We start from the raw sequence: 25,352 nt of genomic DNA on the forward strand, positions 1-25,352 counted from the left end.
TTTTAGGAGGGTTTCCGCAAAGTGATAAAATAAAGGAAAGACATTTAAAAGAAAGAAAAAAAGAAAAAAAGGGGGAAGAAAGAACATAACACGTGATTTGAACTCGTGACCCTTGGATGTTGCCCGGAATGATAGCTCAGTCGGTTGGTTTATCAGGCCCCAGGTTACATTCAAGCGCCATATCTCCTGCTCCAAGCCTCATACTTACGTGGAAAGAAACTGATGTTGTCCGCGACAGTCGCGATAGCCGCGAAGGCATACTTTCTTGCAAAAATGGCCGCCCGAGGAGAAGAGCGAACTCGAGCGGCTTCAGAGACTAGGCAAACTGCCTTAAAATATTTAGACTTGAGGGAAAGCTTCTTTAACAAACTATAACACGGCAATCAGCTCTCGAATACGACGAGAGAAATTATTGAGACGTGGAAAAATCCCTTGAAATGAATATGGTTTGCGAGACAAAAGCTTGTAAGTATTGAACCTCTTAAAGGATGAGGGGGAATATGCGCTCACCGAGAGGGTATCGTCCGCACGAGACCACCACTAGGCACCTTACTGAGACGTGGAGGGCTCTGCGGCCGGAACAAACCCTCCCTTCTCCGCTGGCCAAGAGGGGAAAACGCGCTTTCCGATCGCTCAAGGTTGCGCGGACATAGTATAACTCTAGCGTCTAGGAAAAGCTTAACCAGGTGCGAGGGTGGCACGCATAGGGTGGGAAGCTAGCCGCCAGAATAACTATCTAAAGTACTGCTGCTGACGAGGGCGAAATACCTTCGTGTAATTATAATAACCCTAATAGGACTATTTTCGAAAGAAAAAAAGGAAACGGCCCAGAGGGCTATACTACGAGAGCTATGACTGATAATTTTCTCTCTCTCTCTCTCTCTCTCTATATATATATATATATATATATATATATATATATACATATAAATATATATATATATATATATATATATATATATATATATATATATAAATATATATATATATATATATATATATATATATATATATATATATATATATATACATATAAATATATATATATATATATATATATATATATATATATATATATATATATATATATATATATATATATATATATATATACGCGCACGACAAACTGGCTTAAAATATTTAGACTTGAGGGAAAGCTTCGTGAACAAACGATAGCACAGCAATCAGCACTCGAATATAATTATAACCCTAATAATAATGGTAAATATTTATCTCATCTATGGCATCGCATGCGTGCGCTGTTGCTTTGTCTCTGCGTGTAGTAGTTAAGAGAGCCAGTTTAAGGGCGGAGAAGAAGGAAGGGAAAGGAAAGCAAAATTGCAGCGCCGTGGTTTGAAAGCGCACCCGTGGTAGAGAAACGGAAGGCGATATAAGCTTGCATGGCCATGTTACGCACGCAACAAACTGCCTTAAATCATTTAGACTTGAGGGAAAACTTCGTTAACAAACGATAGCACGGCAATCAGCACTCGAATATAATTATAACCCTTATAATAATAATTGTAAATATTCATCTCATCAATGGGATCTAATGCGCGCGTTGTTGCTTTGTCTCTGCGTGTAGTAGTTAAGAGAACCAGTTAAGGGCGGTGAAGAAGGAAGGAAAGGAAAGCAAAATTGCAGCGCCGTGGTTTTAAAGCGCACCCGTGGTAGAGAAACGGAAGGCGATATAAGCGTGCGTGGCCATGATACGCATACGACAAGCTGCCTTAAAATATTTAGACTTGAGGGAAAGCTTCGTTAACAAACGATAGCACAGCAATCAGCATTCGAATATAATTATAACCCTAATAATAACGGTAAATATTCATCTCATCTATGGGATCTAATGCGCGCGCTGTTGCTTTGTCTCTGCGTGTAGTAGTTAAGTGAGCCAGTTTAAGGGCGGAGAAGAAGGATGGAAAGGAAAGCAAAATTGCAGCGCCGTAGTTTTAAAGCGCAACCGTGGTAGAGAAACGGAAGGCGATATAAGCGTGCGCGGCCATGATACGCGCACGACAAACTGCCTTAAAATATTTAGACTTGAGGGAAAGCTTCGTTAACAAACGATAGCATAGCAATCAGCACTCGAATATAATTATAACCCTAATAATAATTGTAAATATTCATCTTATCTATAGGATCTAATGCGCGCGCTGTTGCTTTGTCTCTGCGTGTAGTAGTTAAGAGAGCCAGTTTAAGGGTGGAGAAGAAGGAAGGAAAGGAAAGTCTCTGAAGCAAAATTGCAGCGCCGTCGTTTTAAAGCGCAACCATGGTAGAGAAACGGAAGGCGCTGTAAGCGTGCGTGGCCATGATACGCGCACGACAAGCTGCCTAAAATTTAAATGGAGCTAAAGTGCCGCTGAGCTTACCAATAAACATTTAAGCGTTCACAGTCACCTGTTACATGTACTTTCTTTATTCACGCTTTATTACACCAGCTTGTTTCATGCGCCTGGTGCGTTGCTCAAACACTGGCGTACTACATTTAAGCAATGTTTGTTGAAGACACGCTGGATCAAAGCCGAGGCTTTACCAGCTGTAGCAGTCATATGCCTGAATGTCCAGGGGAAAGTGATAAGTCACGGCGGTTGTACCACAACTGTACGTCCTATAGGCTGACAAATATTAAGAAAAGCCTAGTGCAGCAAAGAAGAGAGGAGCTGGTAAAGTTACTGTGTTGAATCAGAAAAGAAGAGGAATGTAGATGAGGAAAGATGAAAAGAAAGATTTAAGTTACCGGGCCACGTGCGCGCTTACCCATTCCTTAGGCCACATATTGTCATCCAGTGGGGGCTGACGAAGCAAAGAGAAGCAAAACTGTGAATTAGGTATTTAATGCTTTATTGCGCTAACTTTTCCCCAAATATACAAGTGATGATCAAAGCAGAATGGCAGCGGCGAGTACAGTCGTCAGCTACCTGTTAATTTTTACATGCCTTTAAATATTTATAGCTGTTAATGGTAGAACGGCACAAAAGCGAAAAATCAGTACCCTCCTTAAGACGACATTATTCTTTCACGCCCCAGCAATCAAATGAATTTCATCATATCGGCAACAGATAGATGATACAGGCATATGCTTCTCTGCGCAAAATGAAGGTAAGACTGTATACCGATTCGTAAACCATTCTTTCCTTGTCGGAAAATGATGTGCGTGCACCGGCACCGGTTGCAGTACGTAGCTAGCTGCACGGAGTAGCGTAGCTACTTATAATTATTTCTATGCTCGCTAAGTCTTTCTTTAATGCATGTTGATGTTCTCCGTTATTCGTATGGCGCTTTTAAGCCAAAGCGTTACAAGATCAACACGTTCCATTTATTGCCCTGCTTACTTGGGAGAGCAACAAGAAAGTAAAACCTGTATTAGAAAGGGAGCTTTAGCGTAACTTCTCTGAACTAGCAGCTGTAAACGGCACGTCAGGACATGTTTGAAGTAATTTGTTTCTAAAGAACACTTCATCCGCCATTGCTTTAGATAATAACATTACGAAGTGAAAGAAAGTCGTGTTTGCATGCATTAAAAAGTTTTTAGTGTCACCATACATTGTAGTAGACAGTTTTGTGAGCACTGGGGGCCTAAAGTGTCTCGAAGAACTTATTATTACCCCGGCCCTGCGTTGAACGCGAATGCTATACTTGCCCGTTGGCTTGTGCAGTATAAAGGTTGGTTATTTAACTGCACAAAATTTAAAAAAAATTGCCTGTGACAGAGAGCAAAATTGTAACATATGATATAAATTACTCGATGACGCGACCATTACTTCTACGAAAAATGAAAATGCTGAATTGAATAACAAACATAATCATGCGAATTAACATTTCAATTATTTGCTTTACGACACATATTTCAATCCATGAATTATAGCTGCTGATCTCACAAGTCGCATCGACTTGAAACGTATTGTGCGATGATCACTTTTGGCGATGCTATCGCCTCGGCCGTCAGGTGCGCCCTGATTGGCTGGTTGAGCAAAACGTCACACAGAGGCGACAATATCGCCGAAAAGTTATCTTTGCAAAATACGTCCCTTGGTACGAATTCTCACGATTGTGCCTGTTTAGAGATATAAATTTTTTATGTGTCCGACGAAACGCATTTGCGTTCCAGTTACTTCTTAAAATAAAACGCTGTTTCATGCGTTGAAACACAAATCTAACTGGAATACCAATGCGTATCGTCGGACGCTTTGGAAATAAATATCTGGAAATCCATATATACAGACACTCCAGGCGCATTTCTTCCGTCAGCGTTGCCCTGCGCTGTGATGTTCAGTATAAAGTCCAAGGGCTATAACATCATCGCCGTGCGGCCTACTCTGTATGCGCGAGTGAAAGCGACGAGGGGAGAGAGAGAAGGAGATTCTTGTTGATGGGAAAGAAAGGTTGGGGTAAAGTGCAGCGCAGTAACTGTCTCTCAGCAGAGGACACCTCAACCGCGCGGCACAGAGGGAATGAAAGTAAAGGGAGAGAAAGTGCATCAGAAAAAGCAGCCTCGGCGAATGTCAGGACGAGGGGAGACGACGATCGCGTCTCAATCTCGCCCGCGTGAGAGGGACGGAAGCGGAGAGAAAGCGCGCCGTGTGCCGTGGCGCGCGAAGCACCCAACGTTCCGAGGCACCCAACGTTGCAAGGGGGGCGGAGGCTGCCTACTACGGCTTCAATTGCGCATGTGGCGGCTGCGCGTGGCAGTGCGGCCGTGTACCGAGAGCGATCTACGTTGTGGGCGGAGTATAGGTACGTCGTAGGGTGCAGCGGTGGCGTAGAGGTACAGCATCCGCCTCGCGTGCAAGAGGACCGTGGTTCGAATCCCGGTGCCCCGTAATTTTCCACCGGATTTAAATTGATAAAATTGATTTATTAAAGTTGATAAAATTGCATAAACAAGCCTGGAGTGTGGCCTGATCCCGGTGACCAGAACCGGTAACGCACTCCCTCACCAGAGCAGGATTGGCCACCCTGGTGCAGCACTTGGCTACAACCTTCTATATGAACACAACAATCAAACCCCGGCCCCTCAGTCCCCAGCAGCTGCCAAGCAACTGACCACGGCGGCGGTCACACCTGTGACGCAGCAGAGGGTGCTAAGCATCCCTGGATCCGGATAGGCCGCCATCGGAATCTGAATCTGGCAGCGTTTAACGCTAGAACATTATCTAGTGAGACGAGTCTAGTAGTGCTATTGAAGAATTAGAGGGCAGTAAATGGGATATGATAGTGCTCAGTGAAGTTAGGAGGACAAAAGAAGCATATACAGTGCTAAAAAGCGGGCACGTACCATGCTACCGGGGCTTAGCGAAGAGACGAGAACTAGGAGTCGGATTCCTGATTAATAAGGATATAGCTTGTAACATACATGAATTCTATAGCATTAACGAGAGGGTGGCAGGCCTTGTTGTGAAACTTAATAAGATGTACAAATTGAAGGTAGTACAGATCTACGCCCCTACATCCAGTCATGATGACCAGGAAGTCGAAAGCTTTTATGAAGACGTGAAATCGGCGATGGGTAAAGTCAAAACAAAATACACTATTCTGATGGGCGACATCAATGCCAAGGTAGGCAAGAAGCAGGCTGGAGACAAGTCAGTGGGGGAATATGGCATAGGCACTAGGAATAGCAGGGGAGAGTTATTAGTAGACTTTGCATAAGAGAATAATATGCGGATAAGGAATACCTTCTTCCGCAAGCGAGATAGCCGAAAGTGGACGTGGAGGAGCCCGAATGACGAGACTAGAAATGACATAGGTCTTACACTCTGCGCTAACCCTGGCATCATACAAGATGTGGACGTCCTCGGCAAGGTGCGCTGCAGTGACCATAGGATGGTAAGAACTTGAATTAGCTTAGACCTGAGGAGGGAACGGAAGAAACTGGTACATAAGAAGCCGATCAATGAGTTAGCGGTAAGAGGGAAAATAGAGGAATTCTGGATCAAGCCACAGTACAGGTATTCGGCTTTAACTCAGGAAGAGGACCTTAGTGTTGAAACAATGAACGACAACCTTATGGGCATGATTAAGGAGTGTGCAATAGAAGTCGGTGGTAACTCCGTTAAACAGGATACCAGTAAGCTATTCCAGGAGACGAAAATATCTCATCAAGAAACGCCAATGTATGAAAAATTTTAAAAATTCTGCGGTTTTTACGTGCCAAATCCACTTTCTGATTATGAAGCACGCCGTAGTGGAGGACTCCGGAAATTCCGACCACTTGGGATTCTTTAACGTGCACCTAACTCTAAGTACACCGGTGTTTTGGAATTTCGGCCCCATTGAAATGCAGCCGCCGTGGCCGGGATTCGATCCCGCGACCTCGTGCTCAGCAGCCTCACACCATAGCCACTGAGCAACTGCGGCGGGTAATGTATGTAAGCCTCTAACTCTACAGCTGGAATACAACTGGCGGAATTTTCGAACTTAATCAACAAGCGTAAGACAGCTGACATAAGGAAGTATAATATGGATAGAATGGAACATGCTCTCAGGAACGGAGGAAGCCTAAAAGCAGTGAAGAAGAAACTAGGAATTGGCAAGAATCAGATGTATGCTTTAAGAGACAAAGCCGGCAATATCATTACTAATATGGATGAGATAGCTGATGTGGCTGAGGAGTTCTATAGAGATTTATACAGTACCAGTGGCGCCCACGACGATAATGGAGGAGAGAATAGTCTAGAGGAATTTGAAATCCCACAAGTAACGCCTGAAGAAGTAAAAAAAGCCTTGGGAGCTATGCAAAGAGGGAAGGTAAGGGGGAAGGGAAGGGGAAATAATGAGAAGAATAAGAATCGGCTGGGGTTCGTTTGGCAGGCATTCTCAGATCATGAACAGCAGCTTGCCATTATCCCTCAAGAGAAAAGTGTATAACTGCTGAATCTTACCAGTACTCACATATGGGGCAGAAACCTGGAGGCTTACGAAAAGGGTTCTGCTGAAATTGAGGATGACGCAACGAGCTATTGAAAGAAGAATGATGGGTGTAACGTTAAGGGATAAGAAAAGAGCAGATTGGGTGAGGCAACAAACGCGGGTAAATGACATCTTAGTTGAAATCAGGAAGAAGAAATGGGCGTGGGCAGGACATCTAATGAGGAGGGAAGATAACCGATGGTCATTAAGGGTTACAAACTTGAGTCCAAGAGAAGGGAAGTGAAGCAGGGGGAGGCAGGAAGTTAGGTTGGCGAATGAGGTTAAGAAGTTTGCAGGGACGACATGGCCACAATTATCACATGACTGGGATAGTTGGGGAAGTGTAGGAGAGGCCTTAGCCCTGCAGTGGGCGTAACCAGGCTGATGACGATGATTATCTGGAAATCGGTGTGGTCCTGAGATTTTGTTCCAAGTGCATACTTCTTGCGAACTCACTAGCTACAATTCTCGCTAGCTGCAGCTCACAAGCAGCATGTTTCACTAAATGAATAATTAAAAAGTTAATTAGTGTAATTATGTTATTTATACAATTAAGCATTTTTATTTCTCGTAGAAGTAATGGCCGCCTCATCGAATAGTTGAGCTCAAGGGTTAGAAGTGTGTCTTCTGCGCCAGGCAATGTTGTCAAATGTGGTGCAGCTAAAGAACGCCCTGCGTATCGTCGTAATTCCAGCTTCATCATCCGGTAGTCGCCAACCCGCCGTGGTCGAGTCCTCGTCACCATACACTCATCGTCGTTCAATTTTTCTCATGTCATCATCGTCATGGTGTCGTCGTTATAGCATCGTCATCATCTAGAAATGGTCAGCTCATTGTCGTCACGCCACTCTTCTCACACCGCCTTTGCCATTCCATTGAGGTCATTCTTCCTTCGCAATTTTTAGTCGTTTGCGCGTCGGCATCATACAAGTCGTTGATACGCAGCCAGGCTGATGGGCGACGTTAGCACGTGAGTGAAATAGCAACGTGGAGGGTGTCAGAATATGTCACGCATAGTCGAAGCAACGGAAGCCTTGGAATGACATCTACAGATATTAAAAAGAATTGACATAAAAAAAATTCGGTGTGTTGATACATTCCTAGCATGGTAATCGCATTTCCATCTGCAGTCATCGTGAGCGGAGTCCTGCTGTAATGTTTGTCGACACTTTTCTGAATCGAAATTTAATAAACGAATACCTGAAATATGCTGGAGTTAGTACTGTACAACCAGGGCATTCAAGTTTGACTAATATTCAACCCTTCTCACCTTTACAGATGTTGCAATAGGTGCCCATATCGGTGCTGAAGCAGTGGAAAGTTCCAATCTTGTGCAAGAAAGAGGTATGCTGCAAAAAGACCTTTCGGCATTCGCATTTTCAGCAGTTAATCTGAGCAATATGTACTGATTCTAGTACCCATATGTACATATGTACCGCTGCATTGTGTTCGCCGCTGATGGAGCCATCTGTCGCATAAACCATGAAATAACGAAAGCAACCCTCGCCGCCCACGAGCGCGGCGTGCAGTCTCGTCAAAATAACGCTAGGGAGGCGACCATGGCACCTAGATGTTTTAAAGCGATAGCTTTAGAGCGCACACTGGAAGAAGAATCCATCTGTGTCAAAATTAGAAAGAAATCGCCGCTTTTTTCATTCATTTATTTCAGGAAAAATTTCGTTAAATGGAGTTCGGCAAAGTTTATTTCGTTAATTCGGGTTCATAATATTGAACCCTACGGGTACTGCCGGGAAATGTAAATTTCTTCGTTAGATCCGGAACCTCGTAAATTGGGGTTTCGTTAGATCGAGTTTTAACTCTATGTGGAATTGATATAAAGGCTCTAATCAACTCCCGAGAAAGCATGTCTCCACTCTTACCTAGAATTGTATTACTAGAAGGCAATGGCTGACAGGCACAAGACGATGCGGTTGAATTCTTGAAATTTTTATAATCATATTCGTGTGCTCAGTCATTGATGCAACTGCCTGTTTATCCAAAATGGACTTTTACGCATGCAAGCGGAATCTCGTAGACCACGCCAATGGTAAATGTGGCGGTTCCAGCAGCAAACGGCTGCGTCGGACGACAAACCCTGTAAGCGCAAGGCCTGATTCGTGCTTCAGTTAACTCCTAGAACAACCCTAGAGAGAATTATAGTCATTGCGATGGACCCAGCTTCCAACAAAACGCGACAGTTACGGCTGTTCTCACGTATGAATCTTGGGAAAGGATTTTCTTGGGAGACTCTGGCCACGAGACGCAACCATTCAGTAGTTTCTTTTTTGCCTGCAGGTGCAATATTAAGCTAAAGAACCAGCTAATTAGGCCAAATGAGTATTTCAAACAATGGCTCAAGGACTCCTCCCAAATACAGCAACTCACAATTACTACGTCATATTCCTGAGGTACTAAAGCGCCAAACAGACTACACAAGAAGAGACACGGATGAGCGCTTCTTCCGCGCTCTCGTCCGTGTCTCTTATCGTGTCCGGAAAGTGAAATTCGCCAGCTTCCTTTTGCTGTAAACAAATATGGTGAACAAACAGGACGCGCCTGCCACAACAACAACCGAAGTTTCAACACTCACATTAACGGAACTCCACCAAGTATCGGTCGCGCTTTCAGGTCGGAGGTGTGGGTGCCTCAGAGCCCTCTGATTTTCAGTGTGGTACTTTGAAACAATGAGTCCTATGTGTTCCCAGCGCTTGATTTTGACCAGCCTAATCAAAATCGTGCCGCTAGAGGGCTTCGGAGCACTCGAAAGCAACCAGTCGAAGGCAATTATAAGGTACAGCCGACTGAATAGATGAAGAACAAGCTGTAACTGGCGGCCACCAAGGACACTAAAGACTGGGGAGCCAACACCGGCAGTAGATTTGTTGTGAGACGCCCATAAAGGTGTGCACACGCGTGCCGTGTATACTCGCATGTAATAGCACTACGCATGTTTCTCGAACGAACGCAGGCTAGTGACTGATTAGTGTTAGGTTTCAAACGAAACTTGTCCTTGACTTCTTCGCTATTCTGGTGCTGCTGCTGCAGTGTACTTCAACGTACAGAGACACCTGTATACTCGGGGAAGTTTCAGGGCTCGAAAAGGGAGGGAATTGTTTGAGGCATTTTGTACAAAAAAAAAAACAAGGAGAAGGTTGCATTAGCACCATGTCACTTAGTTTATCAAGAAAAGAAGGGACATATTTGCACAATAACTATCGATTTCCATGGATATGGAGAGCCTAGAATGTATTGCTACGGCATGAGCCGGGCGAGGAGAAGAAGAAGAAGACGTTAGCGTGTGCATGCGTGTGCAGCCTCGGGACGCCATCTTTACTTCGCCATCAATCTCGGTCCTTAAATAAAGCCTGTTTAACTTTAACCGTAACAGTTTTGTGGTGGAGGTGCGGGGTACTTCGACCAAGACGACGGAGCTGCTGCAGCAAGTACCACGCCGGAGCCGACGCCTCGCTCGACTGCCCCCAACACCACTTGAGATCCCTATGTCCCACAGCGGTGACCAACAACCTTCTCTGGCAGCTCCAGTGCGAACAACCGGCGCCTGGATGCATCAGATGGAGCCCCGCCCTTTCTCAGGAAAATTCGGCGAGGACGTGGAGGAATGGCTCACCCACTACAAGCGTGTGAGCAAGTACAACGGCTGGAATTCCACGGCTCAGCTCCACAATGTGGTTCTGTTCCTCACAGACACTGCGATAGTGTGGTTCGAGAACCATGAAGATATCTGCACAACGTGGGACAGCTTCGTGACTCACCTTACCGAATGCTTCGGCGATTCCACCACGAAGAGGAAGGCGGGAGAGACAGTCCGCATCTGCGTGGCGACGCCCGGACTTGTAGGAAATAACGAAGTCGTACTCCTGCAGTCGAAGAGCCCAACGTGCCAGTCGTCCACTCGGGTCACGGAGATTCACCAACCAGCACAACGCGTGGTGGTCAGTAATGACAGTGAACGGGCGTCCATAGATATAGGGTCGAAATTTGTGGACAGCGAAAACAGCTGCCAAGCATTCTTGCTCAGTCACAGTGTAATTGCGTTCCGCCTTAGTCAAAGAGCGACTAGCATAAGCCACAACGTGTTCAGCTCCTTGATGACGTTGCACAAGTACGGCACCGATGCCGATGCCACTGGCATCAGCGTGCACTTCCGTAGGTGCGGATGCATCGAAGTGACGCAATATGGGCCCTGACGTTAGCAGAAATTTTAGCTGGCGGAACGCAATTACACTGTGAGTGAGCAAGAATGCTCAGTCAACGGCAACGATAAGGCAAATTGTTCGCGAAGAACTTGAAAGACACAACAAAGGGGCGGATGTCGAACAGCTTGGGTGGGCTCCCAACCAACCTCAAGAACATGCATCTGCTGTGTCCGCATTGTCTGCCATGCCAGGCGTTGCAGAGTGTCGAGTCGATCAGCTGCGACAGCACCGGCGTACCTTTCCCGACGACGTGACGCACGATCAACGAACTCGTCGAGCTACCACCACGAATCGGAATTCGGAAGATCGCATTTATTATTCGCAGCGTCCCAGGGTTGACCCCGAGGCTTACAAAGTCGGTCGCGCATCGCCTGTGTGTTACAGCTGTGGCGCCTCAGGGCACATTGCTCGTTTTTGTCGCCGGCGCCGACAGACAAGATATGGCCCACCACCAACTTGGCCCAATTTCGAACGTGACAGTTATGACGACCGTTGGCCGACAGACCCTGATGGTGCAAACACCACAGGCGCGCCACCCCGGAATACCTTCCGCCAATATAGTAGAAGGAGTGGCTCGCCAGCTTCGGACCGCAGCCTGACGCCCCCAACCAGTCGCCCACGCCGTTCACCGTCACCACGGCGACGTGCTGCGTCACCTCCGCCGTCGGGAAACTAGCCGGCGCGACCGATGGAGGTAAGGTCGCCGGACCGTCTGCGTCTCTGCGAAATACTCCTCTGCCTATTATGATGGTGAAGAACAAAGTGCGTGTGTTAATTGATAGTATACCTGCAACAGCATTAGTGGATACTGGTGCTACCGTTTCCGTCATGAGTGTGACTTTCAAGGAGAGGCTGGGTCGGAAAGTTATGTTCCCGTGGAATGGTGATGTGACGTTTCGTGGTGTCAGTGGAGAGTGCCTAGTTCCCCTTGGTATCTGTGTTGCAAGTGTTTTGTTCGGAGGAGAAGACCTTAAAACAGAATTTCTCGTATTACCGCGGTGCACTCATGACGTAATTCTCGGGATTGACTTTCTTCAGGATTGTGGTGCATCTGTTAACTGTGGCACAGGCGAAATTACTTTGAATAGCGCACTTCTCGCCACCCTTGCCGACACATCCTTACCAGTGAAAAACTATTGTGTTGTTTCGAAGAATTTGCTGGTACCGCCTTGGTCGCTGTCACGTGTCCCTGTCAACTTCACTGCTGCCGACCTTTCATCGTTTGAAGCGCAAGTCCAGCCACTTACGTCGAGCTGCGCAAAGAAAGATGTACTCGTGCCACGCTCTGTCGTGAGAGTAGTGAATGGCGTCTCAAATTTGTGGGCTTTCAATTGTTCTTGCGTCCCTGCCGTTCTCCCGCGTGATATGAAGCTTGCTGAATTTGACAAGATTACTTATAGCTCCATTACAGTTCTAAGCGAGGAGGAGCAGTCTCATACCAGCGATCCCCAACGAAACATTTCTGAAGAGCAGATCCTACGAATGATCAACAAGGCACTGCCCTCACATGAGCGCCGCGCTCTCGCACAAGTATTGTGGGCACATCTTTCTGTGTTCGATTTCACACAAGGCGACAAGCAGGCTTCACTCCCGCGTTCTCGTGCTCGCCACAGAATTGACACCGGATCTGCGCACCCCATTCGGCAAAAGCCTTACCGCGTTTCTTCAACCGAGAGGACAGTTATTGCTGAACAGGTGAAAGACATGCTGCGGAATAATGTCGTTCAAGAGTCTTCTAGTCCGTGGGCAGCACCAGTGATCTTAGTAAAGAAGAAGGATGGATCGTGGCGGTTTTGCGTCGATTACAGGAAACTGAATGCGGTCACCAAAAAGGATGTGTATCCACTTCCTAGAATTGATGATGTCATCGATTGTTTACATTCCGCTGCCTACTTTTCATCACTGGATTTGCGATCAGGGTATTGGCAGATACCCATGCACCCAGATGATAAGGAGAAAACGGCCTTCGTGACACCAGACGGTCTTTATGAATTTAACGTTATGCCGTTCGGCCTTTGTAACGCGCCAGCAACATTCGAACGATAATAATAATATTTGGGGTTTTACGTGCCAAAACCACTTTCTGATTATGAGGCACGCCGTAGTGGAGGACTCCGGAAATTTTGACCACCTGGGGTTCTTTAACGTGCACCTAAATCTAAGCACACGGGTGTTTTCGCATTTCGCCCCCATCGAAATGCGGCCGCCGTGGCCGGGATTCGATCCCGCGACCTCGTGCTCAGCAGCCCAACACCATAGCCACTGAGCAACCACGGCGGGTATTCGAACGATTCATGGATACTATCCTCCGAGGACTTAAATGGGAAATTTGTTTGTGCTACCTCGACGATGTGGTGATTTTTGGCAGCACATTGAGTGAGCATAACAGCCGTCTCAGTCTTGTTCTGGATTGTGTCAAACAAGCCGGCTTGATCCTAAATTCCAAGAAATGTCGTTTCGGGGAAACCGAGACGTTAGTACTTGGGCATCTGGTCGACAAAAACGGTGTGAGGCCAGATCCACGGAAGATTGAGGCAGTCAGCTCCTTCGAAGCACCGAAGTCAGTGCGGGAGTTGAGAAGTTTCTTGGGCCTGTGCTCGTATTTTCGTCGCTTCGTCCTAAGATTCGCCGACGTGGTGTACCCCCTAACATGTCTTCTCCAAAAAGCCGTCCCTTTCAACTGGACATCGGCTTGCGACGACGCGTTCCGCCAGCTAAAATTTCTGCTAACGTCAGGGCCCATATTGCGTCACTTCGATTCATCCGCACCTACGGAAGTGCACGCTGATGCCAGTGGCATCGGCATCGGTGCCGTACTTGTGCAACGTCATCAAGGAGCTGAACACGTTGTGGCTTATGCTAGTCGCTCTTTGACTAAGGCGGAACGCAATTACACTGTGACTGAGCAAGAATGCTTGGCAGCTGTTTTCGCTGTCCACAAATTTCGACCCTATATCTATGGACGCCCGTTCACTGTCATTACTGACCACCACGCGTTGTGCTGGTTGGTGAATCTCCGTGACCCGAGTGGACGACTGGCACGTTGGGCTCTTCGACTGCAGGAGTACGACTTCGTTATTTCCTACAAGTCCGGGCGTCGCCACGCAGATGCGGACTGTCTCTCCCGCCTTCCTCTGACGACGACGGAGTGTGACGAAGACAATTTTGATGACTGTTTTGCTCCCATTTCTTCTACATTCCCAGATTCGATGACTTTCAAAGCAGAGCAGGAAAATGATATTAGTTTGGAACCTCTATTTGTAGCCGCATCGCGTCCTGGAGCCACCGGTCGATTTTGTGTCCGTGACGGCCTGCTTTACAAGACCAATTATGCTGTTAAAGGAGCACGCTTCCTTCTGGTGGTGCCGCAAAGTCTGCGAACGGACATACTGAGAGCCATGCACAACGATGTAACCTCTGGTCATCTAGGATTCGTAAGAACTTTGAACCGGACACAGGAGCGTTTTTACTGGCCCAAAATGCGGGCCACAGTCAAGCACTACGTCGCCAGTTGCGAACAATGTCAACGCTACAAGCGCCCTACGACCGCTCCGCCAGGTCTTCTCCAACCTCTGCCGCCACCTTGCCTGCCATTTGAACAAGTGGGTATCGATCTTCTGGGCCCATTTCCCCGATCATCTAACGACAACCGATGGGTGATCGTATGTGTTGACCATCTGACCCGTTACGCGGAAACGGCGGCCGTACCATCTTCAACAGCTGCGTCCGTTGCGACGTTTTTGCTTCGATTCATTATTCTTCGACATGGTCCCCCCCGTGTCATCATTAGCGATCGCGGTCGTCAGTTCGTTGCGGACGCCGTAGAAGAACTGCTTCGTCTCTGCAGTTCGCAGTTCCGTCATTCAACGCCTTATCACCCTCAGACAAATGGGCTCGTGGAACGTACGAACAGAACTCTAACTAACATGCTGGCCATGTACGTATCTTCCGATCACAAGGACTGGGATGACGTACTCCCCTTCATCACCTATGCTTATAATACTGCAAAGCATGAGACGACCGATTACAGTCCTTTTTATCTCCTTTACGCACGTTCACCGCTAAGCTGCATTGACACTATACTACCGTTTGACTTTCACAGCGAGTACTCTCTTGCCAAGACGCTTTGTCTTGCCGAAGAAGCCAGGCGTATCGCTCGTCTTCGCACTGTGGCATCGCAAGACCGATCGAAAGAGCGCTATGACAGCCGACATCAGTTTGTCTCGTACGCCAAAGGAGACTTTGTGTGGTTGTGGACTCCGCAACGTAAACGTGGCTTATGCGAAAAGTTTTTACCCCAGTACACGGGCCCATTCGTCATTGTAGATCGCTTGAGTGACTTGACGTACGTGGTGGCACGCTTGACGTCGGCTGGTCGTCGGTCTAGCCGGACCCAGTTAGTACATGTTGCCCGTCTTAAGCGGTTTCACCCTACGCTTTCCGAGTGATTTGGACTTGCCCAGCGGGCTTCGTCTGGCAACCGGGGATTGCTACGGCATGAGCCGGGCGAGGAGAAGAAGAAGAAGACGTTAGCGTGTGCATGCGTGTGCAGCCTCGGGACGCCATCTTTACTTCGCCATCAATCTCGGTCCTTAAATAAAGCCTGTTTAACTTTAACCGTAACAGTATTATAGCGTGGTTAAAAAAATGTCTTTAATCTTGCGCAGGATTTTGAGTTCTGAAGTGAGACATGATGATCTCCTTTTGTACTGACAAAGTGCGCTGTGGCAATGTTGTTTCTAATGTTTCTGCGGAGCAACTCCTGCTCGTGTAATTGCCCCGCAGTAAAACTGAGTTGAAGTTCGGCGACTGTCCTAAGTGCATTATTTCTGTGCCCTGCTCTCAAAACGCGCCGTTATAACCATGTTCCCTAATCCGTGTAACACGTCATGCCAGATTAGGAGCTATCGCGGTTTTCGTGACATACAGGAGAAGCGGAGGTCGTCCAAAAAAGATTTTGACCGATCGCGGAGGCCTGATTGCAGAATTGGAATACAAAAGTTTGGAATAGCTTTACGCTATAGCGCCCTTGATTGCTTCAAGCAAACAAATTCGTTGTGTTTATAACTTAAGCAGGCATTCTTCTGCATCTAGTCCTACGGCACTGAAACTGTTTATGACACTTACTAAAGCAATTAAAATGTTCAAATTGGTACAAGAATGTACAACGCATAACTACGCTCTTGAATTTTTCAGGTTATGGGCCATCGCAATGCAAGGAGGCACTGTACAATGTGTATAGCCGTTGCCGTAGTGGGTATGCTTTCCGATACACTTATCAACGCAGTACACGAAGATGCCTCGAGGTCGTGTCCTGCACAGAGAGCACAAACCACGGATTTAATTCTAGGAAGGAGTGCCTGCAAACTTGCTACCGTAAGATTACTGGCACTTTTCCTAAACGTGGGTCTGTCATCAATATTGAAATGAAGCTGCATGTGGACGCGGCGTTGTTGTCAACAATGTAAAAGAAAGGAGACCGATCATGCTTTAACGTCTGCTCTCTCTACCTACTTTTCATGTGGAAAGATATCATCCAGAATAATGACATGTTAGAACGATTTCATAGAAGTGAACTCCGGTGGATTCATGTGCAGCGTAAATATTGCCTTCAAAAGAGGAAAGGCAAAGGCACAGTCCTGTTTTTGTCAAAGTATTTTTTTAATACGATGCTCTTTCTCTTACACATTGCCTATATTGTTACCTACGCAGTATCACAATGTTGGGCATGCTGCAAAATCTTCTGAAAAATGTGTATCGAAACTATTGCAGCATTACGCTTATCTCATGCTTGCTGTACAAAATGAGAATTCACCAAATAGGACCGTGTACAGCCGCGTGTGGTACACGCATGGCTGTACTCGCATATGCATATACACTCTACACGTGAAACTGTTGCTTGTAAAGCACGTAGCTTCCTGGCTAAGATCGGAAAGCGTGTAGAAGCGAGGCGTTCTAATGTTGTCTCATACAAAATGACGGGCAAGAAGCAAGCGATTTTCTGCCGTCGTCTCAGTTAACCTTGTGATATCCAACATATATACGCGCTCCCCTTGTTCCCTTCCGTCTTCTTTCTTTGCGCCGAGCGACCATATTTATGGTACACTCAGCGATATATACGCTACCTCAAAGTTGTGATTCAATGAAGTTAAACTCGGTGTGTAGGCTATGGTACCAGTTTTTGCGACGGGATAAACATGGACACTCCAGGCGCATTTCTGCCGTCGCCGTGAGGTTTCGTATGAAGCACAAGGGCGATAAAATCGTCGTCATGCACCGTGTGCTGTTTGTGCGAGTGAAAGCGTGCGATGGTGAGCTGGCGATCGAAGCTCAACCCCGCGTAGGCAAGCGAGGGAAGCGGGAAGGAAGCGCGCCGTCTTCCGTCGCGCGCAAAGATCCGCGGGGATGGTAGGGAGAGGGGGTGAACCTAGTACTCTGGGCGGCCGGAGCGGCCGCGCGCGCCCGCCCGGGCCGCTGTATTAACGCGAGAGCGTTAAGGAGCTCGTGTCGCAGAAAAACAGGTGTCGTCGGCGTCGGTGTCAGCGGCGTTGGCCGTGAGCAATAAATCCCTTCTGGGATTTATCGCTCACGGATTTATCGCATAGCCATCACGAATTGTCGTGATGGCTATGCTCTCACTCGCGTTGATAGCCATTAACTATTCTAATGAACTTTCATTTTCTCTAAACGTACCCGAAATATTAGTTATTAGCGCATAGTGCGTCCATTTTCTGAGATAGTTTAGCGATTCTGGCACCCATAGGCCTAACGCGACGCGTCCACATAGCAGCAGCAAGATGGTTGCTAATGGATCATCTTGGCTTGGATACGTTTGGCACGAGGCGCCAGACGGCTGCCTGTTTTGTAGCACCTTCTTTACGTTTGCGTTTCCGTACGGTAAACTAAAGGACTTGAAAGGACTCGCACCGTAACACCTCGCAAAGGTGCTTACGATTAACGTACGTAAGGCGATAAACTCTATTCTAAAACTGTCTGTTGTCAACGTCGATCGCCTCAAGACTCATAGCTTCTCGCTCATTGTGACAAGGTGTTAGGTCGGCGGGTGGCTTCCTTTTCGTTCCCGGGGTTAATTGTAGAAAAGGATTGGGTACGATATGATCGATCGTAATGGGTCGTCCTCTCTAGCGTCCTCTAGTGGGTAGTCCTCTTCAGCGCTTGGCTCGTGATTGCCACTCGCGCTCAGGGTCCGTGCTCTGCTAAAACTGTCGCCGCTGCGCTGCTCTTAGTCTGATCAAATAAACACCTCAACAATATATACTTTTTTGATTCAGTGAGTGACTGCCTGCTGATTCATTTTTTACTTCATTCGCTTCAATTTATTGAACAAGATTATAGATTTATAAATTTATTTCTTTAACACTTTCAATATTTCAAATCTGCTCTACTCTTGGCCAGTCCCCGTGAGTGGTTATATGGCAAAACATTAAGGTCATCACCATCATCACCAGCTCGTACCGCGGAGGTAGTCACGCTGTGGAACGGGTGCCTGCCGCCTTCCAACAACCATGGTCCGTCGCGCAACCAAGCCGGCAATCCACGTTACGGGCGCCAATGTGGATTCAGGGCCATGGCTTCTCAGCCAGGTGGCCAGCTGAGGCTCTCAGAGACCGACATAGGCAGATAAGCATGGAGTACATTACAAGTATATCCATTGACCTTATCCAGGTGCAAGCTGTCGCGACTGTTTTCCAGCTTTCTTGCTTGCTTCCTATACCAGGGCGCGTACCCACTACGGGGGGATTGGCCAAGAAGCTGGCGGTTAAAGGGAAGACGGCTATAGGAGAATGTGTGTTTTTCAAAGGAGGGCGAGCCAGAAGGTACTAAATTTTAATCAATTAAATTTAAATTTTGTAAATAAATAAATAATAAATGAGTAAGGTACCGTAAATTGGAATTGTGTAAAATAAATAGTAATAAAGCAGTAAACTAGATAGATATTCTCCTTGTGTCATCAAGAAACTTCAACACCGCCCTGCATACGCCCTTGTGGCTAAAACCCAGTGTAGTTGCCCCAAAGGAAAGGGTGTTTTCACTGTTTATAGTAATGCCTAATTTTCGTAATCCTGGGCAAGCCCGGCCACGTGGCACGGGCGTATGCCCATGAGGGGGCATCATGATGGCGATGGCCGGAGCTCACCCACAAAGGGCGTGAAGTACGATCAACCGAGAACATTATTGCTTGCACTATATGACCACCCTCCAGCCATACCTCTGATGGAATTTACTGCATTCATTAGCAACCTTTCTTTCCACTGCAGTGTCTTATTACATATAAAAAAATATAATGACACTGCTTTAACGAAGGTATTCTATTCATGCCCGCCATGGTTGCTTAGTGGCTCTGGTGTTGGGCTGCTAAGCACGAGGTCGCGGGATCGTATCCCGGCCACGGCGGCTGCATTTCGATGGGGGCGAAATGTGGAAACACCCTTGTACTTAGAGATAGGTGCACGTTAAACAACCCCAGCTGGTCCAAATTTTCCGAGTCCCCCCCTACGGCGTGCCTGATAATCAGATTGTGGTTTGGCACGGAAAACTCAATAATATAATTAATCTTAATAATCTATTGATCTTGCTATTTTACAGCTTATTCCGTGTGCCTCAGGACAAATTGGACGTATGATGGTGTCTCCAAGAACGTCAACTACTATGACCTGGATCAAGATGAATGTGTAGATGGAAACTCCACCATTTAGTTGTCAGAACTATATCCGCGCGGAAACTTATTTAAAACAGCACAAGATTGCTGGTCAGAGTGCACGCCCAGCTTTTTTGATTGACTTCCAAGCGAGAAAGAGTCCGTATACTGTCCAGTAATATACACAGAAAAAAGAAAATATTCTGATCAGGTTTATGTCGCAAAGACGTGAAACGTTTTCCCGTTCTTTGAAGAGCGAAATAGTTATTGTAATGAGATAAAAATAAACCCGGTATGTCTGCAATAATCTCTTTATTTATTGCTTGTTTCTTCAGCGCGACTGGGCTATTATACAGCACCATAACGTTGTTGGATATACAGGAGGGAAATAAAAAATAATCATTTATTGAAGAGATTGCTGTAACAAAACCTTCCAGCACTATTGCAGGACACCACTACAGATTTGTCATCAGCCGTCGGTGTAATTAATAATATAAAGAGGCCTTGAATGTCTTATGGGCCTAACGAATTGTTACAATCTCATCAGACGTTGTGCGTCATACTAATAAATAATTGTAACATTTTGTGGACACTGGCGTAGCATCACAACTAAACATTCCAACTGAATCTTATCCCTTCAGGCCATTCGGAAGAGGCGTTTAAATTGGATATACGTTCTGTCGATGACCCATTGTTTTCCATGCACATGCGCTGACGGAGACTTTCTCAGGACTATTCGTCGAATCTCCACTTGTTTTAACATTTCCTATACCCATTTTCTTCCAAGAAGAGTGCCCACTAGTTTGACTTTCGCAGCTAGGTGATGCAAAATGTTCTTTGAACATCCCGTAAAGAAATTAACAACCGCCATTCCGACCCATGTTCAGACACATATATGACCACAAATTGCCTTAGGCCATCCAGAGCAAGCAATTTGCGAATTGCGGCTACACACACTTAAGGTGAAGTGCGCTGAAATAAAGTTGTCAGTGTTTTTGTGCAAGACCCATAAGTACAAGTCATGACAAATCTACAAAGTCCTTGGCTAGACGAAAATCATCATTTACTTAGCAATTTACCTTAAAAAATGGTAAAGAGCACGTAGAAATGCTAAGCCGAAGCTTTGCACGGGCGGTGTTCCCGGGGGTATTCACACGGAGGAGAAATCCGGGCTGTCGTCGGTTGAAGTGCGGATTACGTGGCAGCGACGTCACGTGTTTTTGCGAGATGATGTGCCGCCACTGCGTGTCCCGGGAGAGAGATGACCTTCTGTCCGGAGGGAACGAACGATTCCGGTTTGGCGGGAGATGCACCGGAATTTCGTGCTGCTGCCATATAATCTTGACCAAGTTGCTACTCCATAGAGCGGTAACGATATCGCCATCTGTTCTTTGCTTTAGATGGCGGCGCCGTCAAATTTGCGCAGGCGCGTTGCACGTGTGCCACTGCGATGGCCAAATTATGTTACCATGCCACTTTATATTTTTTTTTCGTTGGTCAAACAATTCCTGTGCTTTTGGGATAGCATATCTCAAGTGTACAGCAAGGTTAATTTAAAGCGATGAAGAGTGGAGTCGAGAGTTGAAGCCGCGTGAGTAGTCGGCTACCTCTGACTTTTTTCCCAACCTGCCTCTCCCGTGTGAACGAGGGAGTTCGACGGGGAATTTTTCGCGGCGGCTGACGTCAACCAACTCCACCCATATCCCCCACGAGAAAGCCCCTCGCGTGAATACCCTGTAATGGGGCACTGAAACATTTTTTGAACATAGTAAGAAAACGTTGCCGATCTGTCGAAGAGGCTGCTGTGAACACGTGAGCGAAATATTACTGCAGTGCATGCAGCAGGGATTTGCCGCCTCGTGTCCAAGGACAGCGAAAAGTGGGACCAAAGTTATTGGCTGGTTTCGCGATCTCGGGAGCATTCCCAGTAATTCATAAATACTCACTTGACTGTGATACCATTTATATGGACACTCCAAGCGTATTTTTGTCTTCGCCGTCGCCGTGATGTTCCATATAAAGTTCAAGGGCGATAACATCGTCGCGGCACGTTGTACTCTGTATGTGCGAGTATGTGCTAGCACGGGAACACCGGTGGGGCCCAAGAAAGTTCGTAGAATCATGGTTCATCCGTCGTAATCAATCTTCATGTAACTCTAACCGTGGCCCCCTGCCGAATGTTTACGGCAGTTTCATAGATAAATAGGATGTATTTCTCATTTGTTGCCATTGTGTACTGACGATGCCACCCGCATAGGTGGCGAAACGTCTATGTTTTTGTTATACTTTGTTGTTGAGTAAAGCCAGTGAAAACAACACTTTGAAGCAAGTGCGAGTGAAAGCACGCGAGGGAAACCGAAGATCGCAGCTCAATCTGGCGCGCGCGTACGAAGAAAGCGGAAAGCAAGCGCGTCGTTTCCCGTTGCTGGAAAGGCCGAGATGGATGGGAGGGAGGGGGCAGCGTTGTGCGCTGGCAGCAACTGCGCGTTTCGCGACTGCGCGCTCGAAAATTGACGATCTCGGTTAACGCAAGCGGGGAGGCAGCGCGGGAGGGAGGAAGGGTGCTGTTTAGACTCCGCCAAGTGTGTACTTTGCACGGCCGCGCGCGCCGCCTCTTGAAATTGATCTGCCGACGGTTCGCACCTATGTGCGCGCTGTGTTCTCGCCGCTGTTGCGTTGAAACGAAATACCACACATAGGTTACTTCGCTCGCTGCTGCTACCACGCTTCCTCACCACAGCGTTTTGACAGGTAGTATCCTCGCTCATCGAGTGTGATGTGTTCATGTTTGCTCTTGCGCGCTGACATCGTGCTTGTTAATTCAGTTAAGGCTCACTTACACTAGGAAAACACGACACCGATATCCGTCTGCCGACTGTCAGCGACAGCGTTTTTTTCTTTCGTGTCGGCGCCTCTGTCACACTGTACCGACGCCGATAATCTGCCGACGGTCGGCGGAGGGCTCGGCGTTGCCACTTCTGCCGCTGCCGTTGGTTCCAGACTGAGTGGTTCGAATCTCGCTGCATGCGTTGTTTAGATGCGCCATGCTGTTGTGCCTGCTTCTCTTGATATTCACCTTTGTCTTGAGTGATTGTTTGTCATCTTTTATCAGCCTGAATTCGCTTTGTTTCTACATCGCACGCATTTCTAGCTCTAGCTAGCCGTGATGTAGTTCTTTCATGGCTTCTTCGATCCGACTAATTCCTGGTTTAGTCTGGTTAGATGGGACGATCCCGCCGTCTACAGCAGTTTCTGCATATATTTGGGTAAGCAGCTTTTTATTTCCTGCCAGTGCATTAGCATATGGCACTTCCTTAAGCATTTTCTCAAGGGCTGTTTCAACTGCCACGGCTGTCGCGGTAGAACTGCTACGGGAGTGGGATTGCTTGCAACTGGCCCCACTGATCGTCCAGCGTCTCGACCTACTGCATGAACGATGTGTTTTCGCCGCCGTCTTCGATTTGTCGTCTCTGGCCAACTTCGTAGAATATGTTGCGTCGGTGGTCAGGTGGCCGTCCTTGTCCCAAGCAGCAATGCGGACCGTAGTCTGGGCAGTAAGCCCTACCATCCGAATGAGCTGTGACGTACTGTACAACGCACATATACTTGTTAGGGGCAGATATCCTTCTTGTGGCCAGGCTGATGGAAGTTTTTGTACACTAGGACTTCCGGTACGTATGGTTGGGTCGGCACAACTCTGCGTGGTACGCTATGTGACGAGGCGCTAACTGTATGTCCATGGTGACTAACAGTGTGTCGTTCTTGCCCATGCGACACACCGCCACCAAATTATCTTATTCCCCATATATCGAGCGAACACACTCTCTTTAGACTTCCCGGGCGCTTTGCCGTGATTAACGCGGCGGCACATGTTCGCAGCAGGGGTGCGGTGAACGGTCACAGGCATTGATGGTTGTCCCGGCCAGTCGATCTCCTTCAATACATTCAGAATGGATGAAACGTGCTTTTTTTGTGAATCTTGATCGCGTTGCTGAAACGCTCACGTTTCCACGTGAGGTGCGGTGTCAAGCGGCCCGTGTGTGATAGGACCGCTAGCGCGCTTTCCACTACGTGAGGCGGGAGCGACGTCCCAAGGCGTCGGTTAGCGGAGCGAACTGGATTTTCGCCTTTGCTGAAGTCTGCCTTTCTTGATGAACTGCCATCTTGGATGCTCGGGAATGGCGTGACTTGCGTGGCACGTCAAAGCTCTCGTCGCCTGCAGGACCTTTATTAAAGTTGATTTCCTTCCTTGCTTCAAACCACGGAGCGTTCTTCTCTGCTGCGTCTGGTGACTAGTCCTGTACCGACCGTTCCGCCTGGTATTTCGAAATCACCGGCGGAGTAAGTCGCGAAGTGTGCGTCTCCTAGTCAGAATCCTTCGTTCTCGAACGCTTCCTTTCACGTGTGTCTGCTCGAACAAAGGCCGCAGTCTGATCGGCAGTCTCGTTCTTCTCGGTGGGTGCTCTGGATGCTTGTGTTGATGTGGGCAATTGGATCTCCAGTACAGCGTCCACTTCCAATCCGTCAGTGTGCGTCTCCTCCAAAATGTGCGTCTCTTCGTCAGAGTCCTTCGTTCTCTAACGCTTCCTTTCGCGTGTGTCTGCTCTAACAGACAGACAGACAAAGAACCTTTATTTTGGTCCTGAGAAGACGATGAGTGTCCCCGTTAGGGGGCAGCGTCTGCGGGCCGCACCCATGACGGAGCCGGGAGGTTGACTCTCGGCGATATCGCGGGCTCTTTGAACAGCCCTGACCGGCTCTTCCTTGGCGGAGCTAGTGACGAGCCGGAGACAGTCTTCCTCCGAAGAGGGAGACCCTGAGCCCCCGCGCAAGTCGAGGCACTGCCAGAGCATGTGTTTAAGAGTACATCTGGGATGTCCACAGCGCGGACAGCCCGGGTTGATGCCGCCTAGGAACTTCGAAGCAAATAAATGGAGACGGATACGTCTCCGTCTGTAGCATTCGCAGGGTGATTGCCTGTGGTCTGTTTAGGTGTGGGTGTGGAAGTGGAAACTTCCGACGCCCTAGTTGATAGTGCTTGTAGACCTCGTGAAAAGTAAGGAGAGGGTCCCTGTGCCATTGTCATCCCCCCGCCTCCGATCGCCCACTTCCGGCGCGGCGGGTGAGATCTCGCGCCTGGGAGTGAGCAAGTTCGTTGGCGTTGGGGACGGCTTCATGAGCATCGCTGCCCATGTGACCGGGGAACCAGATTAAGTGCTTTTTGCCTGTCCAAGATGCTGCAGAGAGAACGCGAGCGGCTTCCTTGCATACCGTGCCTTTCGTGAATGCTCTAACGGCAGCTCGCGAGTCTCTGAAAATAGTGGTACGGTTCGTGGTGGCCATGGCGATGGCTACAGCCACCTGTTCGGCTTTGTCGGCGTTCACATTTTGATGCGTAAGCGACGTCAGCATTTCCCCCCGCAGCGAGACGGCCACCGAAGCAAAATTATTGGAAGCAGCGTATTGCGCAGCGTCGACGAAGGCGACGTTGTCCTCAGTCTTAGCCGCCAGGCTAAGAAGGGCCCTGGCCTTCACTTTACGTCTGCCGTAATTGTGCTCAGGGT

The 25,352-nt window shown here is 47.7% G+C and overlaps 1 protein-coding gene and 1 long non-coding RNA gene across 2 annotated transcripts in view; both read left to right on the forward strand.

Annotated features, from left to right (window-relative positions):
- The window catches only part of LOC139047685 (uncharacterized), a 55,010-nt gene extending 34,856 nt beyond the window's left edge, over positions 1-20,154 (forward strand). The window contains exons 2-4 of the long non-coding RNA XR_011507326.1: positions 8,191-8,256; positions 16,326-16,505; positions 19,737-20,154. This is a non-coding gene — a long non-coding RNA (uncharacterized lncRNA). The remainder of the gene's footprint in view (positions 1-8,190; positions 8,257-16,325; positions 16,506-19,736) is intronic.
- A 2,769-nt stretch (positions 20,155-22,923) lies between these two features.
- LOC135904424 (xaa-Arg dipeptidase-like) overlaps positions 22,924-25,352 on the forward strand; it is a 141,017-nt gene continuing 138,588 nt past the window's right edge. The window contains exon 1 of the mRNA XM_065435223.2: positions 22,924-23,054. The gene's annotated coding sequence lies outside the window, so the exon portion shown is untranslated. The remainder of the gene's footprint in view (positions 23,055-25,352) is intronic.

This window comes from Dermacentor albipictus, chromosome 7, assembly GCF_038994185.2.
Source record: "Dermacentor albipictus isolate Rhodes 1998 colony chromosome 7, USDA_Dalb.pri_finalv2, whole genome shotgun sequence".
In the NCBI taxonomy this organism is placed as follows: Eukaryota; Metazoa; Arthropoda; class Arachnida; order Ixodida; family Ixodidae; genus Dermacentor; species Dermacentor albipictus.